This window comes from Ictidomys tridecemlineatus, chromosome 1 (genome assembly GCF_052094955.1).
Source record: "Ictidomys tridecemlineatus isolate mIctTri1 chromosome 1, mIctTri1.hap1, whole genome shotgun sequence".
Classification (NCBI taxonomy): domain Eukaryota; kingdom Metazoa; phylum Chordata; class Mammalia; order Rodentia; family Sciuridae; genus Ictidomys; species Ictidomys tridecemlineatus.
The window spans coordinates 3690935-3710217 of NC_135477.1; the positions used below are offsets into that span (position 1 = coordinate 3690935).

General features: G+C 45.8%; 1 long non-coding RNA gene across 2 annotated transcripts in view; it reads right to left on the minus strand.

Moving 5' to 3' along the window:
* Nucleotides 1-4033: 4033 nt before the first annotated feature.
* Nucleotides 4034-19283, minus strand: part of LOC110597721 (uncharacterized) — a 29650-nt gene continuing 14400 nt past the window's right edge. For both annotated transcript variants that reach the window (XR_013426998.1, XR_002483477.3), the window contains 4 exons: nucleotides 17496-17708; nucleotides 5892-5944; nucleotides 5074-5479; nucleotides 4034-4981 (listed from right to left, as the gene is read on the minus strand). This is a non-coding gene — a long non-coding RNA (uncharacterized LOC110597721). The remainder of the gene's footprint in view (nucleotides 4982-5073; nucleotides 5480-5891; nucleotides 5945-17495; nucleotides 17709-19283) is intronic.

Genomic DNA, 19283 nt, shown 5'->3' on the forward strand with positions numbered 1-19283 from the left:
TGGGGTGTTCTTATCCAGTTCACTCCATCAGCTTCAATAAATGCCAAATTAAAAAGAAAGAAAAAGAAGAAGAAAGAAATAGCCTGCTCCTCAGTGTCCCTCTGCGTGTGGATCTGTGCGTACGTGTGTGAGTGTGCATGTGTGTCGGAGGATTCAAACTTTGGGATGAAAAACAAAGGGAATTAACAAAGCAGAGGAAGAGGCAGGTGGGGAAGGCCAGGGCAACAGCACCGTGCCAGAGGCTGGCGCCCTGCCCAGCCCTGCTGACCCCCGGATGCCCAGAAAGGGGATCTCTCTGCCCCTTGGCAACACGTCCCTCTCCTCTTCCGCTTTGCCTTACTATTTTCTGTCTTTGGTAGACAGCAATGGCCCCCAAAGTTGTGCACGTCCTAACCCTCGAATCTGTTCTTTTATGTGGCAGAAAGTACTTTGCAGAGGAGACTGAGCAGAGGATTTTGAGATGGGGGATTATTCCGGATGATGCAGAGGTGCCATACCCTCACAAGGGTCATGCTAAGAGGGAGAAAGGAGGCTCAGACGCAGAGTGATGGGGACCTGTGCCCAGGAGTGCAGGTGCTCCAGGAAGCTGGCCAAAAGAAAAGGAAAGGATTCACCCCACCAGTCCTGAGCCTCTGGAAGGACACAGCCCTGTCGACACTTGACATTAGCCCAGGGAAACTGGCTTTGAAGATCTGTCTTCCCACTTGGAGCTAGAGCCCCTCCAGGACCCATTTTTGCCACATTCCTTTGTGCCCCCAAACTGCCTCCTGCTGTTCACTAAGTAACTCTCCTTTAATCACAGCTTTCCCAAGAAATACAGGTCTAATTGCCAGGAATCTCGAGGTGCAGTCAGAAGTTCAGCCACCGGCCTAGATTTGCCTGCAGAGCTGAGACCTGTTGGAGGACAAGGGCGGGGTGGCTTCCAACTCAGGCTCCAGACCCTGCTGCAGGGGGGGGGGGGGAAGCCCACGTCTTCAGGCTGACACCCAATCAAAAAGGAAGGATGGGGCCAGTGAATAGAAGCTGCAAGGGAGCTCCAGCTGAGTGCCAGTGGCTGGGAAGGGAACTCTGCCTTTTAAAATCTGCCTGGGTTCATATCGGAATGTCAGTTAGGCCAACTGAGGGTGCTAATTCTCACAGTGAGAAGGGAAAGGATGGCCCCACCCAAAGTGCCTGGCAAAGGGGAATGGGGGAATGACCGGCAGGCTCCCCGGGCTGGATTTCCCCAGCCACCGAGGCAGGCGGGCTGTACCTCCACTGATCCTGGACTCCTCCCGGGGGACAGGAGCTCAGGTTGGAGCCTGTGGTGGTCCATCTAGAGGAACAGAGGAACAGACTGGCTCTGGACATCACAAGCACCCTGTGGAAGCTCCTCCAACACCATTGTCCGTTCCTTCCACGAGCGCTGGCAATGCTGAAAGTAAGTTTTGCAAGAGGCAAAGCCCAGTATCCCGGGGCACACTCTGCACACTGGGCATCAGGAATGAACACTTAACATTCATCCTTTGATGTTTTCCAAATGGTCTACACGGGAGCTGTCAGCACGAAGAATTATTTTATTACATTTTCAGCAGCAACTGGGAAATCTCGTTTGGAGCCACTGTTTGTATGTTAAAACAGCATAGGCTGATTTTCCCTAACTGGAGGACAAATTGATCCAGCACGAGCAGCAGGAGGAGGTGCCCCAAGCACACGCAGGGGAGGAAGGAAGGGGGAACGGGGCCACTGGTGGGCACCACGGTGCCCAGGCTGGCCGCACAGTGCACTGGGGCAGGCGCTGGCTCGCCTGGCCCTTCCTCAGCACTGATTTCCAAGTTATCCTCCTTTTCCCTGTCTAGGCCTCAGACTGTGCATTTATAAAGGGAGGGTCCAGATCAGGGTCACGGCGGAAGGAGAAGGATCTGCAAGGAGGAAGGGCCCTGACCGCCAGCTCCTTTAATGCTCTCAGAGGAGCTCCGAGTCCAGACGTGTGCTCGCTGCCCACTCCTACTCTTGTCTGCCACCTTTAGTGGTTCTAAATAGGATCCCTGCTTCTCTCTAAATGCGCCTTCAGGTTTGTGGATGAGGAGCTGTCCTTTGGCACGCAGGTGTGCCTAGATGTGTGTTCCTGTGTGCAGACGGGGAGACACCAATGAGCGAGTGTGCAGGGGTGCGACGTGTGCTTGAGCTCCGGGGTGTGTGTGTGCACGTGTGCCAGGCACAGGCTCGTCACCCCACACCGCCTCCCCACTCTCCTCTGGGGACTTCAGCTGTGCCCACACAGACCACACACCTCCTCGGCGGCCCGTCCTCTGAATGTTATCAGCCTGGTCAGTGATGTCCAGAGCTATGGGGCTCCTAAGAACGTGATTGGACCATGGTGTGACTCATTGCCTAGCCTGTGTGGAGGCCCAGGCTCCATGTCCAGGACCAAGGAAAAAGGGGAGGGAGGGAGGAAGAAGGAAGGAAGGCAGGACAACAGGTGACCACTGGTGAGCTTCCTTTGAGGAAAGGAAGAGAGTGGCTGGTCCTGGACCCTGTCCCCCTGCCTGATGCCTGGCCCGGCTGGGATTCATGTGAACCTGGCATTCTCCAAGCCTCTGCCCTCCCTGTGACACACAGTCAGAGTCAACAAATGAAGCAAGGTCCTTGAGGACCCCTGGTGGGAGTCAGGCTAGGGACAGTGGCCTTACAAGTCCCCATATGAAAGGAACATAGAAGGCCTAAGTACTTAGTCACCCTTCTGTTACTGCAGCGAAATGCCTAAGATACTCAACTTATACAGAGGAAAGCTTCTTCTTGGCTCACAGTTTTGGAGGTTTCCGTCCATAGATGGTGAGACGGTATACTGTGGCAAGAGCATGCCGAGGAAGCTGTCACTCGTGGGAAGGAGAGAGAGAGGAAAGGTGGGATGGGGGCCCCAATTGCCTGCCTTCCTTCCCACCTCCTGAAGTCTCCACCAACTCCCAGCAGGGCCTGAAGCACATGGGCCTCCAAACAGAGCCCCTAGCAAGGGAGAGGCCCCGAGGCAACCAGGACCTGACTCCAACCCCTTAGGCCTCCACTTTCTCCTGGGGCTCGGTCATCACAGCTGAGCTCAGCCAAGGTGCCCCTGGAGCACGGAGCCAGGCCACACTGGGTTCCCGCCCAGGGGCTGAGTGCTGTGGGTGCTTCCGGAGAGTCACTGTCCTTCGGCCTCAGTTTCCCTGTTTGTGAGACAGACAGGAAACCTCACTGGTGGGGTGATGCGTGAGAAGCACTGCATGCAAAGCCTGGCTGGCAGGAGCTGCCCAGCCACAGGGACCTTTACTCCAGCCCAAGCCAGGTACGGAGCCTTTGGGTCACATTCAGAGGGGATGAGGACCCAGACCTGTGTGCCCTTCCTGAGCCCATGACAGACTTGGCACCTGGCAAGGCCCCTTCAGAAATGAGAATCAGAAATAGAAGCTTGGGAAACACGAGGGCTGCATCCCCCTGTGCAGAAAGGGCAGGCGGGAGGCCAAGCCTTGCTGGCAGAGCACATGGGCAATGCTAGGGGTGGGGAGGGGAAGGAGGATGAAAACAGACCCCTCGTGCTTTCACCACAGACTTGGGAGGATGGGGAACCTGCATGGGAGCAAGAGTCCATGAGTGGAACCGGAAGAATGCCCAGCCCACCTCTGGTCCCACAGTGGCCTCTCCCCTGACGGACCCTGCTCAGAACCCTCTCTCCATCTAGGAACATTTTCTGCCCTTAAAGGTATCTCATTTCCCATCCCCAATCTACAACCTCAGATGTGTGGTCACACAGGGGCTGAGCTGGTCATCCGTCCTCCTGGTAGTAGATTTGGGTCAGGTATAACCTCAGCCCAGGGCTCAGTCAGGGGAGGAGCAGTAGTACCATGGCCTGTCCCCTCAGAACCAGGACTGCCTACTGAAGTAGCCCAGAATGGACCAGAATCCCAGGATACACACTCCCCAAGGCCCACATCTGACTCCAATGGAACCTCCAAACAAGACAGGCTCCGTGGTGGGGACATGCCGCAGTCTGGCTGGGCACAAAATCACGAGCCACTCAAGCAGGAACAAACTTTATTTTTTGAAGCTGCCTCCAATGCCCCGTACGCCCCAGGGAAGAATCCCGATTGACCCACGTGTTGTTCTCCTGGAACCCCAGAGGAGGTTCCTCCCCCGGAATTCCCTCCTACTGTACTTCCCCAACCAATGGGAACTCTCCAGGAGTCCTGTAGCAGGCCGAGGTGAACAGCAGGAGTCCAATATCCAAATGAATGCAAATCTTAACATAATCATATCATCTCAAAGGCTAGCTGGCGTCACCTTTCAACCAAAAATGCCATGCATCATATTACTTGGCTGTGGCTCTTAGCAGGGGCATGCACCTGAGCCTCACCAAACACAAAGAAGAATCCGGAAGACACTTAACAAACCCCACAGCCCTGAGGACGTGGTCCTAACCAACAGCTTCACACTGAATGAAGTTTTATCCTCACTTCTTGAAACCCAGGAGAACAGACGTCTCGCCAACCAGGTCCGGAAGGGGCTGGAAGCAGCACATCAGCCAGGTAATTAGAGGAACGGATACGCACGCGGCACTTGGCTGAACTAGCAATCTTCTGGAAGAATCAAAAGGGCCGCCTGAGGTGAGAATCTACATTTGAGGGATAAGTTTAATTGATAAAAATAAAATGGTAGATTATTACATAGAACTTAATAGCACTAGGACTCAAATTTTTGAGGAAAGTTTGCTTTTTGAGCAAAAAATAAAAATACCACTAAGAGCTAAAGGGAAAGAAATAAGTGGAAAAGTCTCCCCTTGCGTTTCCCCCTCTCTTCTGTGGTAGAGGGCTCCTCCGTGACAGGCAGGAAGCGAGGGCAGGTCTCCCTGTCGGAGAGCATCTTGCACTGTTGAATCCACGTCAAGGACCACCTTTGCCAGGGAAAAATGTCTCAATGAACTGTGAGCCAGCATCTCGATTCCGGGCTTGTCGCTTCCCCCTGAAAGCTAGACATAAATTATCGAAAATACCCTTTGAACATTGGCCCATTAGAAGCTTCAAAGAGACTTTGAAATGCACAGAAAAAGTGGGAAATTACCTAAGACCAAGACTGGCGAGGCGCAGGCTGCATCCTTGCCCCGCTAGACTTTGCACACTTAATCACGAAATTGTGCACTTAGCAGAGGCCGAGCCCGTCTCATACAGATGAGAAGAGTGAGTGTTTTGTGAACACAGGAGCCAGATGCAGCCTCCAGCCTCCCGCCGGGTCCTCCGGGTATCCGCGCCTCTCCAAGCAGCAGCCACCGCCGCAGCAGCTTTTTCTGTGGCTCTTCTATTCCAGCTGTTGGTGGGAGCCCGTGACTGCCTGCGGGGGCAACCAGGGAGCTACCTGGAGGTGGCCTTGCCCCACCGCTCACAGCGAACTCACATGAAGCTGATGGTTGACCCGTGGCCACTCCCTGAAGCTGGTCTCAAGGCAAAGGGCCCTCTTCCCTTTGGTCGCTCTGTGGAAGAAAGGCACCAAGAACGTGGAAATCAGAGGGATGAGAGAAGCAGGAGGACACTGGCTTCTGTCCCACCAGTCTCCTGCAGGGCTGCAGTCCACGTTTGCCAGGACAGCCCTCCAGGCCTGTGCCCCTTTACAGATGTGTCCGTGACACCCCAAGCATAAGCTCTGAGGTAGGATGGAGCTGGCTCAGTAGAAGGCAGGGAGCAGGGCTCAAGAAAATGTATGTCCATTGTAGATCTGGGTACCTCATGGTGACACCTGGATTCTGACGATGGGGAATCAGGACTTGGGCTCCATTCTCTGGACTAAACACGGAGCAGTGACATGGCCATGTGAGGCAGGCAGCCCAGCCTGGAGGGGCCAGGACCCCCTGAGCCCAGTGGTGGAGAATTCCACTCCCACTCTACCTGCAGGGGAGCTCCTGTGTGGTCCTCAGCCAGCTCCCAACTTGACCAGGCACCTGCGGGGAAGCACACAGAGGCCATAAAGACCACTTCATCATCTCCCACCAAGCCACATGGACCTCAGCAGGACAAAATACAGGTTGGGACTCAAACAATCCTATTAACACAAATTTTCAGGTTATTATTAATGCATTAATATAATTAAACTATTATTAAAATACAAATCATCATCATTAACATTACGCCACTTCTCCTTTCCCTGTCTTGTGGATTGCAGTGATTGAAATGAATTGATGATAAAATAGTAGTCACCTAGTACTAGACAGCTGTATGCATTGCTTAGTTTGCAACTTATATACCTTTTCCATTTTTAAGTTGGGTAGTTTGCATTGTTTTATTGATCTGTAGAGTTTCATAATATATTCTGGACATTGATTCTTTGGGAATTATCTATATTGTTATGTTGGTTTTCTGGGGCCACTTTAACCAAGACCACATGGGTGGAAACAACAGGAAACTCACGGTTCTGGAGACCAGGTGCTCCAAACCCAGGTGTCTGTAGAGGATCCCACCTCCACCAGCCTCTGCTGACCCTGGTGCTCCTTGATTACGGCTGTGCCACTCATTCCTCAGTCTTCTCATGACTTGTCTTTGTGAATTTTTTGTCTACTCTAAATCTCCCAGGAGAAATCTGTTTTCTTTGTTGCTGGTCATTTTTCTTGATAATAAATTTAAGAATTTTGTTTCCTCTATTATTTTACTTCCTGTTCCTTTTTCATGTATAGGAAATTGTTGATTTTACGTATCAATATTTTCTTGGCCATTCTACTAAGTTTTCTTACTAATTGCACTAACTTTTGTTTCAGTTGGTTTTGAAGGTTGCTGCTCTTGGCAATTTGGGGTATATATCAGCAGCAGCAGTTAGCAGAAACTTTGCCCCTTCTGTTTTGATTTTTGTCTTTAGCTCGCCATCCGCTGGGTTGGTATTTCCAGAACAACAGAACATGAGCCATTAGGTTGTTCTTAGTGGCAAGCAGGGCAACAACGAGCTAGTGTGCCCACATGCATGGCCCGTTCTGGCACAGAGGTGGCAAGCACTCAGTGCACAATGCGCAAATCAATGCCACCACTGTCCATGGGAGCAACCACAGTGCCACTACTTGTTTGTACTGAGCACCTGCCACTGTCCTGCCACAGTCCTGCATGCCTGAGTCCCCTTAGGAAATAAATCAATAGGGAAAATAAGACCCTCAAATATTATCAAGAAGTTAACAATAACAAAAGAAAACAAACTTCTACTGAGAGACCCAAAAGACCATCCTGGATGTATTTAAACACACGCTTTGTAATTGACTAAAAAAACTTCATAAATACACCAGTTTTCTCCAACTTTGAGATATGCCTCACAATCTCTATCAAGACACCAGTAAGGTTTTCGAGGAAAGAGGATGAGCTATTCCAAAATTTATAGAAAAAATCAAAGTAGAAGAAAGGGAAATTCTCAAGAGATAAACTGGTAAAATAAACTAGCACCCACTAGCATAAGAGAAGTTAAAATGCATTTGAAGATTACAAAAAGCCAGCTGTTAAGTGTGGACGTGGAATAGATAGAGAGATAGGAGGAGAGGTTTCCCAAGGCCCAGAACAACACAGGATTCCTGTGGGAATATTAACCATGGTAAAGGTGGCATTTCAAACCCAGGAGGAAAAGTTCAAGAGCAGGCATTTGGAAATCCCACAGCTCTTTTTTTTTTCCACCTAAATTACTTCCAGATAAATCAAACATTTAACTGTAAAAATAAAAGTACAAAAGTAACAGAAAAATTATAGAATTTTTATTTTTAGTATTATCTTGAAGCTGATAAGGCCTTCGTGGCAAAACACAAAAGCTAGAAGCACAAAGGACAAGTTTGATCAACTTCATCTGTATTTTATGATGTAGAATTTGAAATATTGTATCAGAGTTAAAATTTAAAAAGTACAATTTGAGGAAACAATGATTGAGAAAAGCTTCTTAATGTGGGTGTGGTGAAGTGGTTTCAGAATTATTAGAAAAAAGACAACAATCCATTAGAAAAATTAGCATTTTCTATAAATAGAAAAGTAAACACACACTGTAAATGAAATACAAGACTTTCAACTTAATGTATAATTAAAGAAATGCAAATTGAAACAATATTTGGAAAGTAATTGTTACTCATCAAGGCCAGAGGATTGAGAACTAGGCTCTCTCCAGTGGTCAAGGTTGACAGGATTAAATGATTCATAAAAATAGGGTTGTGGTTACCAAATGCAATTAACTCATCAGTTCCTCTCGGAGGAGTTTATTCTACAGCTAAAGTCCAAGAAGACAGACACGTGGATGTTCACAGTAGCATTGTTTAGAAAGGCCAAAGACTAGAAAAAGCCAGGCTCTGGGGGCACGTGGCAGATGCGGACACAGTGTGCCATGAGGCCGTGCGTCCTGACGTCAGGTGAAAGGAGCAGGTTTCAAATGAGACTGTGGTTCATCAGACGATTTTATTTCTCCAAAAAGGACCAAAGACAGAGAGTGGGGGATGGGGAGGGAGGGAGAAAGGTGGTGGTGGGGGGAGTGAGAAAATAAATTTCCTGGGAATTTACCTAAAAAATAGAACTATGGGTAAACAGCCATGAAATCTGCAGAGTGGGCCTAGAGCTATCAAGACGGGAGTCTTTATTTAATATTTTTGCTTCAGGTTGTCTGTTTAGCCAAGTTCATGTATTACTGTTACAGTATACGTTAGTCATGAAGCATTTCTCAAACTAGAAGCCTTAGAATTTTAAAGAGATGGATTTATTAAAGCCCCAACAATCATCTTGGGGACGCCATTTCTCTAATTAAAAGCACACTTTTTCCCCTGACCTTTTAGCATTTCCTGTTCAGCTCTGATTCTTTTCTCAAATGTCTTTCTTTATCTCTCTGAAGCTTGAAGTGGACATTCTGCATGCTTCCTTCTGAGCACCCTGCAATAGATTATATTCCATTTCCTGATCCTCTGGTGATACGGGCCGGTCCACAGAGGCCGACAGCAAGGCTCGGAGGCTGCACCAGGACACTCACCTGCAGAATATCCTCTCGCTGTCTCTGGATGCTTATCAGTGTCTCCAGAAACCGACTGTTTCTGGGAAACATCTGATCTCACCTTACCATTTCTGCCTCCACTTTGTTAACATTAACCTGTAGATGCTGCTGTCTCACCCAACATTCAGACAAATATATTCTGGGGTACACAGACAGAGAGAAGGAGAGAGACCAAGAGATCTCTTCAGGGGGTGAACCCAAGGGCTCTGCAATTAGAATATCTAGAAACAAGCTAGATGGATCTCATCACGCCTGGGGCTCTGCGTTAATGGTTTACGATTTTTGTTTGTTTGTTTTGAATTCTATATTCTTATCTTCTTCAAAGTGAACTTAGAGGTTGTCACTCATGTCTGGCCACCCCATAGAGATTTCTATTTGTTATAAAGTCCCTGAAAGAGAACACCCCGAAAGTCTATCCTCAGTTTGGTCCTTCTGAAAGCAAACCCGCAGCTACCTCTGCAGCAGTTTGCCCTGCTTTTCCTGCAGGCTTCTGCCTGCAGCAACAAACCTTCTAGTGACGCAGGGCTCTCTAGTCCGGCAGCCCCAGATAGGACCAGGTTCAGGAAGAGCACTAGTTAAGCTCACTCTCTGGAAAACCAGATGGTGTTGGGCCTGAAACACCTACAAATGCAACTATTTTCTCCCAGAGAAAGATACAGTTTTTGTACCTATGCTTTATTAGAATAAAGAAAATTTGGACGTGGGTTTGGTTTAAAATGTGTGGAGAACAAATTTCAATTTCATTATCAAAATTGTGGGAGTTGCGTACTCCAGTGTTATTCCTCTGCATGCCAAAAGGGTTTCACTGTTGCCTAAAACCGCAGTCCCCCTGCGAGGGGCTGTTGGGAAGCAGCTCTGAGCTGCCTTTTTCTTTCACAGTGCTCACAGGGTTTTACGGTTTTCCCCATTTAGTGAAAAGGGAACTAGAGTAGGAAAGATCAAGCACTCTAAATTTTAGCATAAATGTCAAGGTGAAACGAATGGCAAACCCTAAAACTCCCTAATAAATCCGAGGAAGCTCCTATTTTATTTCAATGACAACCTATACTTCCAGCCCAGTTCCCAACCATAAAGGTTGATGCCATCTTAAAGGCAAAGTCGCTGGACACGCTGCCAGAGAATAAACTGCTCAGAACGTTTAATTCAGCCTGGAAACCAGCAGGGCCTCTCTAAGGCCTCGGTTCAGCACAGAGTGGCGTGTCACCCTGCCAAGGACAGACAGTCAAAGGCGTTCTTAATTGATTCTTCATTCCTCTGGTATTATTATTTCAGAAACTCCAGGAAGAGCAAGAAATCAGGAGATGTACAGGAAAGAAGAAAGAGAAGGCGCTAAGATGCAATTAGGTATGCACGCCCTGTCCGTGTCTTGCAGTTGAAAAGTGATGGATTCAGTTAATATTTTTTATATTTTCTGGAATCTAAATGTTTGACATCCTCTAGTAAATGTGTCTGGGTGCCTCTCTGGCTTGTCGGTTTCCTTCAGATATGTGAAGTCGGGTTGACATGACAGTAATCGGAAACACAAGGATATAGCCTGGGAGATGTGCAGACAGGGGCTGGGAGAGCATGTTTGAATTACTGGAATGCCTCTCACATGTGCTGAGGGCTGGCCCAGCCTGCATTTGATTGTTCTGATTGTGTTTTAAAGTAAAATGTATACAACATGAACCTATAAAGCTGTATGCTCTATAGTAAAGTACATAAGGAAAGGGGTAAATACACAGCACTGCATATTAATAAATACGAGGTAAATAGTAAGGACGTAGGTGAAATTTCAATGCATAGAAAAAGATCAGAATGAAGATAAAAATCTTTCTTGTCTAAACCTACTCTCATTCCCCAGAAGCATCCCATTGAATAGTTTCAATGATTTATGTTCTTCTGGAAGTGGCCACTTTCACTCCAAATAATGTAGTTATACTCTTATTTCTAGATTTTCCCATTATGTAGTATCTGCTGGCTTATGTAAAATCAGGACAGAGTTTACTCTCCTTACCTCCACCTGCCCCTTCTTGCTACCCATCACTAGTTCTTCTAAAAGACACATTTATAACTACAACAATACAATCTGAACTCTGAATATTTAACTTTTGATAATACCTATTGAGTTTTATTGCCAGGAAAATCAGGATATTACAATAAACTACATTTTTTCCCATTTCTGTTTATCTCAACCTCTTGAATCTTATTAAATTGTTTTGTACAAGTTGTCAATATTTTCAATATCATAACTTCTGTAACTATATTTGTCTTTCATGATTTATCTACAGTTGTATTTTTTTTAAATTTCAGTGTGCATTTATAATAATTTAAGGAACTTGTTAAAAGATAATGAAGCTAATGCCCTCCCTTTTGGAGTGACCGGTACTGAAGTAGCCCTGCAGCCATGAACCACAGTAATGCTGAGAAGAAGAGCGGAGGCGATGGCTGACAGACATGAATGAGGGGAGCATCAGATGAGGACCCCTTCAAGGCAGAGACTCACAAGTCCACCCCCATAATTACCCTGGCTTCCTGCCAAGGGACAGTCACCCACCACAACCCAGAGCAAGTCCAGCAAGTTTAGGGGGTGCCGGTCAGAGTCCCTGGCAGCTCAGTTTGCTCAGGTCTGTGTGTCAGGAGATGTGCAAGAAGATGGAAAATCCAGGTGGGGCCCGGCAAGCCTGAGGGCAGGGCTGGGGCTGGGCATCCACATAATAAAGACATTTGAGGCTTACATAGACCAGTGAAAGAGGATTACAGGTAGCAGAGAGGAGTCAGAGGTCAGTGAGGGAGCAGAGCAATCCTGAGGGCACAGGGGGTCGGGCCTGGGTGAAGACACCAGGTAAACACAGCTGTGACGTGTGGACCCTCAGCTAGGACACCAGGAAGACCTCAGCTTCTGAACACAGACTTCATTCGGGAATAAAAAGTATTCCAGATCACCCTGGCAAATCTGCAGACCGAGCTCCAGCATCACCTTCAGGGAGACGGTGTTTGGGTATTAAATCCCGATGAGTTAGATGGACTTGGGAGGAACTTATGTTTTCCACATATCTGTGCAAACAAAGCATATCCTAAGGCTGCTCAAGGCAATATAGCAAGCCAATAACTGAGCTTACTACCAGAACAAGAGTCAAATGTCTTCAGAGATAGATAACAGAACCTAAAGTTGCTATAACAAGTAATTTAAATGTCCAGCATTTACGTGTGAAAAGAAACAGGAAAATTTGAACCAACCAATAGAAACTAAACTTGAGATGGTCTAGATTCTAATTTTATAGGACAAAGTCTATAAAACAGTATAAATATATTCAAATAATCAAAAAATAAGATCTACTAATTAAAGAATACAGTCTTCATGAATGAACAGATAACAAATACACACAAATAATGAGAAATATAGATGAATATATAGAAATTATAGACATGAAAATTACATAATTGAAACACTTAGGCACTGGCTATGCCTAAGAATAATATTGGACATAGCAGAGAAAAGAATCTAAGTATGTTTGATCAAATTAGTAGAAATTATCTAACCTTAATAATAGAAAAAAAGAAAGCATACTACAGAAAAACAGTCAAAACTTTGGAGTTTTGTGAGGTAATATCAGATGGTCTCAGAATATCAGAAAAAGAATAAAGACAGGAAGGACATTTTATTTAAAGAAATAATTACTGGACATATCAGAAATTTGGTGGAAAAAAATTGATTCATAATTTTAAGAAATTCAGTTAATCTGATGCAGCCTCCATAAAGAAAAAACTATAACAAGACAATTAGAGTCACACTGCTCACAATTAATGATAAAGAAAACAATGAAAGTGACCTGAGATGGAAAGAGATTATTCACAGAAGAGCAAGAATAAGAAATATCACTGATTTCTTACAAGAAATGATAAAGATCAAAAGACAATGGGATAGCGTGGTTTAAAACACTGATAGAAAAAAACCACAATCTTCTGTCTATATCTATTGAATGTCCTTCAAAAATGAGAAGAAAATAAAGAAATTTTCAGATAAAAACTGAAAAACTGAGAAAATTCATTATTAGCAATCTACAATAAATGCTAAAGAAAATTATTTTGTCTAAAAGGATCCAGAAGGAAATTTAGCTCTAAGAGGACCCAAAGATTCAAATAGGCTGGTAAGTAATTTTAAATTATACTTTTTAAAATTTATTATAATTTGCTTAAAAGAAATCTGAATGTTTGTAACTAGAATAAAACCTAAGTTAGGGCTTATAATATAGGTATAAGTAAAAGATAAGACAAAGATTTCATGTAATATAGAGTGGAATAGAATCGTGCTATTGTGTGGCTATTACATTTTTGCACTATAAAGTATGAGAGTGAAGTTAGAAGTGTCTTATGTCTAATGGAAAGAAAAAAGTGGAAAGTAAAAAATGTGAAACTATCAGATGTTAAGGATAAAATGTGACATAAAGAAGGAAAGTGCATTGACTCTATAATAGTCAATAGTAAGCATGCACACTATTTTAGCAACACTAAAAATATTCAAAAAAGTATAGCTAAGAAACCAATAAAGGAAATAAGAGTTGTAAAAACAAGATGGTAAAAAAGGAGCCAGAGAATAATAAATAGAAAATGAGGAAAGATGGTCAACAAATCCAACTTCATCAATAATTACACTAAAAGTAAATGAACTAAACACCTGTAATTATAAGAAAGAGATTTTCAGACTGGATTTAAAAAGACTGACCCAATCATGTATTCTTTATGAGAAATCTATTTTAAACATAAAGATGAGTCAGTTAAAAGAAAAAGGAAGACTATAGATCATGTTAATAATAAGCACAAGGAAACTGATGTGACTATATTAGAATCTAAGTCCATTTCAAGGCAAAGAACACTAGAAGAGATAAAGGGGGACATTGCATAAAAGCATGCTCCTTTCTCCATCTAGAAGACGACAAGCCAACAAACCAACCAAAAACACCTTAACTATGTGGCGCCTAGTAAGAGGTAAGACAAATCAAAATTCATAAGTAGAACCGGCAGAAGCAAAGGGGGAAATAGACAAATCAGAGACCACATGCCACTGAATTCCTGCTATTCAGAGAAAAGCAAGCATTGGACTCACCAATTTCCTTTACCTACTTTTTATTTTGAAGGGACCACTTTTCTTACATTCTCTAAACCCAGGTTTCCTTTACTTCATTCTGATAAACTGTTTTCTCAGGAATCGTCTTCAGATGTGACTGTGCCACCAGGAGTGAAGAGGAGCTGATTCCTGGGCTCAGACCACAGGTTTCTTGGTAAGACACAAAAGATAAGACCTTGCCTTTGCCATGTCACTTGAAGGAGCTGTGGTTTTGGCAGATTCTCGGAGGTTAAAATCTAAACTTGCCTATCCGTAATGTGGTTTCTGATCAGTTTTCCTCTCGGTTTTGCTGGTTTCCATCTGGGTGTCCAAAGAAGTATCAGGGAGACATGTGGTGGTACCTGCAGCACCTCGGGTGATTCCCTGAGCGGAACCAGAGAGCATTCATAAGCAGCTCCAAGTAGCCACTCTTCTCAGACCCACGGTCCCCAGCCACCCCCCACAGTTGGTGGCCAGTGTCTTGCACAAGGCTCTGTTCTCCAAAATGTGAAGCATTAAAGGTAAAATATGGTCTCCATCTTGCCAAACTCATTTCAGTTCTTATTTTTCTCTGTTTCTCATGTCACTTGTAACTAAGGAGCAGACCCAGGAATGTGGGCAACCTTATTTATTACCTAAGCCTGAGCTGTTTAAAGGGCCTGAACAATACCAGTGACCCTGATGTCATCACCAGTCTCATGGCTAACTTCCCAGCATGAGGGGCCGTCCTCTCTCCTCACACCATCTTCCCACTCTGGCTGCATGTACATCACCTTATATCTATTTTTAAAATTCCCACCAAAAGTTCTGGGCTAAAAAAAAAAGTTCTGTGTTATATTTGTAAATAGAGACATCTAAAGAACTTCAAGAATAATTCTTCAGTATTTTCCCATCAGCATTTATACTCTTTTTGGTTAGTTTATGTTATTATTTTATTGCATCAATTTTATCAGACTTTGTCATAAAATCCCCTTGGCTGCCTGCATTTAAAGGTGCAAAGCAAATATAATAAAAGCTGACTTCCTAAGGCACTTGAAAGGAGAAACATTTTTGAATCATGCTATGAGGAGACACATAGAAAAAGGCTCTTATTAAATCCACTTTCAGCTGAAAATTTCTAAGCATTATATTAATGACCTTGAAGATTGTCCGGCAGCAATATCTTGGGCATGAATTTCTTCAAAGGTTGAAATATAGGTTAGAACCCTCCGGAGGCTCCTGTGATATCAAATAAAAAGCTTAATCAATTTGTAGAAGCAAAAAGGTGGACATGCTTTAGAGCACCAGAAATTGATACTCTGAAATCCACAATTATTGGAACTGAAAGTAACTAACTTGCAGTCTGATAAAATTTCTTTCTACTGGTATCTCTCCTGCCCAAGCAGACATGAAAGGAAAAGCAAATTTCAGTGGATCTGAAATCACTGGACTCTGTAAATGTGCCAGAATGTCCAGGCTATGAAAACGTCATCTTCTCCGGCTAAAAGTGAAGTCCTTTATCCTGATGAATACCTGGGTATGGAAGCTCTTTCTGTTATCGCACACTATTTGATATCACACTTAACCATGAGTAGAGTTTGTCTGGTGTTGGGCCCACAGCCTGAAGTCAATCAACACAAAACATCTTCCCATGAGTGTCTGTAGGAGATGCAAGGTGTGTGGACCTGGTGGGTTAACTGGAGACTTCCTGGATGAAAGCCATCCTGCCTACGTCTCCACATTCCTCATTGTCAGTGAGCTGAGAGGGACTGGCAGCATGGGCCCACCAAGGCCTCTCCCTCTTCTAGCTACCAGCTGAGCAACCAACACACCTGCTGAATTTTTCTCTGTGGAGCTCAACAATAGCGCTATAAGAATGATGCAGAAAAGTGTTCCTAATGAACAGGAGAGAGGCAGATACCCATGGGCTCCTGATGATCCTGGGAGTTTGGAAAATCCCTTGAGAATCACCCACCCTGTTTGGTGATGAGAAGCTCAGTTTTGTTCCTCCCAGGCAAAGCGCGACAGTGAAGCCCTGGATTTGAGCTGATTTCAAACGCTGAACTGAAGCAGGGCGTTGGCTTGTTCTCCTTATTTTCTCCAAGGGGTCATGAGCACGCTCTGCCCAGACAGCCTGCTGTCTTCTTCCTATCTACAGCGTGAAGGGGGCCAACCCCAGCAGAGCCCCTGGACTGGGATTCTAGGGTGGACTTGGAGATGCGCCCCACTCTCTAGAAAGGAATCACTTGTTACGCCGTCCCTGTGCAGGGAGATGAGCGCAGCGTGCTAGAAACCCCGCGAGGTCAAGGCCAAGGTGAAGCAAGACCACTCTTCAGTAGGAAGCTCCAACACACCTCCTCTCAGCTGGCAGAGTCCACCCAGGCCTTCAGGTCATGACCTCCTTTTGGAATGGACCCAGGTGAATGATGAAATGGGGGGCAAATGTGAGAAGAAGAAAGTAGCAACTAGATTTTCTTTTTAAAAAAAAAAATAGTAGAGCATCAGTAACGTCAAGTCATCAACTGTTAATTGGCAAAACTGAAAACATTTAAAACTCGCCTGACACTTGTGTATCTTTAATCTACCATTTACAGCCACTGCTGTTTTCGTCCACTGGTTTTCACGTTTGTGTTACTTTTAAATTTTTCAATATACTCCTAATTGTCCTAATTATTCTCCTGCCCCAAGCTGAAATACCAAAAGCACAAATTTAAAAATATAAATATGTGTGAAGAAAAACAGCTCAAGGGGTTCCCTTGAAAATGGCCAGTAATACCAGGAATCTAAACAGTCACCAGGAGACTGCAATTTTTATAGATTTTTTTCTTGATTAATAACTTAAGAAAACAAATTTTAAAGCTTATAATCTGTGAGAGGGTGGTCTTAGAGTTTTAGAGATTAAAGCTATAAAAAAAATCTGATTTGGCTAAGACCTATTAGCATTTTCAAGTTATGTACTTGTTGATTTTGTTCCTTATCATTCAAAGATTCAGAGACACACGTGGTGGGAATGTAAGTGGCACTGCTTGGGTGAGGAGGAATTTGAGGAAAACCATCAGGGGGGTGCAGAGTGTCCGTGGCCTGGGTGAGCAGGGCTCTGCGGCTCCCACCACTCTGCCCAGGGGGTGGAAATGGTCCCTATGGGGAGGTGGCATTGTCACCTACCACTCCTCCTTTTCAACTCAAGCCCTGGCCGACTGGCTGATAGAATATGTTTTAGTGGTGTTTCAAGCTTGGGTTAATTTTGATGTGTTAGACTCAGCAAACCTGATTGCAATTGGCCAGGCCCCAGCCCCACAGCGTGGGCAGACAGCTTTTGTTTCCTGCTCCTTGTGGGGAAGGAGTTCTTGTACAATGCAAAAACAAAGAATTACTAGAAATATTTGAGAATAAGATGTATAGAACCAGCTTTCTTATTAAATTCAAAAGAAAAAATTACCAGTCAGATGTTACGAAGGTTTCCAAACCCAGCCCTCCGCTCTGCTGTCCCCTCTGTGTGGACGGAACCAGGTGTTTGCAGGTTGCCCCCAGTCCCAGACGCTGTTCTGGAGGCCGGCTGCACTTCTGCCAAGGCAGCAGCTAGACACTTTTCTGTGCTCAGGACCATGAGCAGGTGACCCTCATCCTGGCTTTAATTTGGAAGGCTAAATTGCTGGAAGAGAAAACCAAAAATGAACAGAAACAGAAGGGGACAGCATTCTCGTTTAAATGCAAGGCAAGAGAGGCCCCATCCTAAACTGGTTTTCCTAGGACTGCAGGGAGATGTCGTAGACAAGGACCCTGCCAGGGAGACACAGGCTCCGTCAGAGGCGAGGGCAGGCAGGAGGCGAGCCTCTGTGTCCCAAGTGGCCCTGCTGTTGCCTGCTGGTACTACAGAGCCCTGGGGTCAGACTGGAAAGGCCCCCAAGCCAGGAGCCTGGCTCTGTCAATGCTGGGCTCTGCTGTGGTGCTCCTGATGCTGTCTGTTAGCGGGTGGCACTGTTCTTTCACTGTGACTTTGGCAGCCCAGGAAACATGGAAAAGGAGGTCCGTGGGAACGGGGGGGGGGGATTCTGGGCCGAAGGCTCCCTCTGGATCTCAGATCTTCAGAGTTGAACTGCACTGAACTCAAGAAGTGCACATTATGGTTTATCAGGGACGAGACTATTTCACAGGGCCCAGTACCTAGAACATGCCGTGAAATAACATGCAGTGAACAGACGCCAGGTATTTGGAAAGATCACACGTTTCAAAAGAAGTTAGAACAAATGTTCACCCAGGAAACTCAGGAGGCAGCAGGGACTTTGAGGATCCTCTTCGTTTTCTATTGCTGTGTTACAAACTGCCCCCAATTAGGTGGCCTAAAGTGGCCTACACTTTGCAACCCACTGTTTCTGTGGGTCAGGGTCTGAGCACAGTTTTAAGGTGCCCTCTGCTGAGGGGCTCAGGAGGCTGTCCGGCACAGTTCCCCTCCGTAGGCTCAATGGGCTGAGGATCTGTTTCTGAGTCTCATGTTGTTGACAAAAACAATTTCCTTGTGGCTGAACTGAGTGCTTCAGTTTCTTGCTAGCTGATGGCCCAAAGCTGCCCACAGGTGGCCCACACTTCCCACAGGCCAGATTCTCAGCTCTCAGCACTACAGAGGGCACCATCTGGGAAAAGGAAGTAAGAAGAATGGCGTGTGTGGGTGTGAGTGGATGGTGTGGGGGGGTGAGTGGGTGTGAGTGGGTGTGCTGGGTGAGTGTGCATGGGTGTGAGTGGGTATGAGTGTGTGGGGTGTGAGTGGGTGTGAATGTGTGTGGGCGTGAGTGGGTATGAGTGGGTATGGGTATGAGTGGGTGTGAATGTGTATGGATGTGAGTGGGTGTGAGTGGGTGTGGGTGTGAGTGAGTGTGAGTGTGGGGTATGAGTGGGTGTGGTGGGTGAGTATGCATGGGTGTGAGTAGGTGTGAATGTGTGTGGGTGTGAGTGTGTGGGGGGGTGTGGGGGTGTGTGTTGAGAGCCACAGCCAAAGGGGCCCCAGCAAACTTCCAGCTGCCAGCAAACTTCCAGCTGCCGGCTGATGATTGGCTCACAGCGGCCCCAGCAACATCTAGCTGATTGGCTCCTCTGCGGTGATGTTCATTGGGCTGTTTCCCTGCCCTTCAGACTGCCAGCTGATGATTGGCTCACAGCGGCCCCAGCAACATCTAGCTGATTGGCTCCTCTGCGGTGATGTTCATTGGGCTGTTTCCCTGCCCTTCAGACT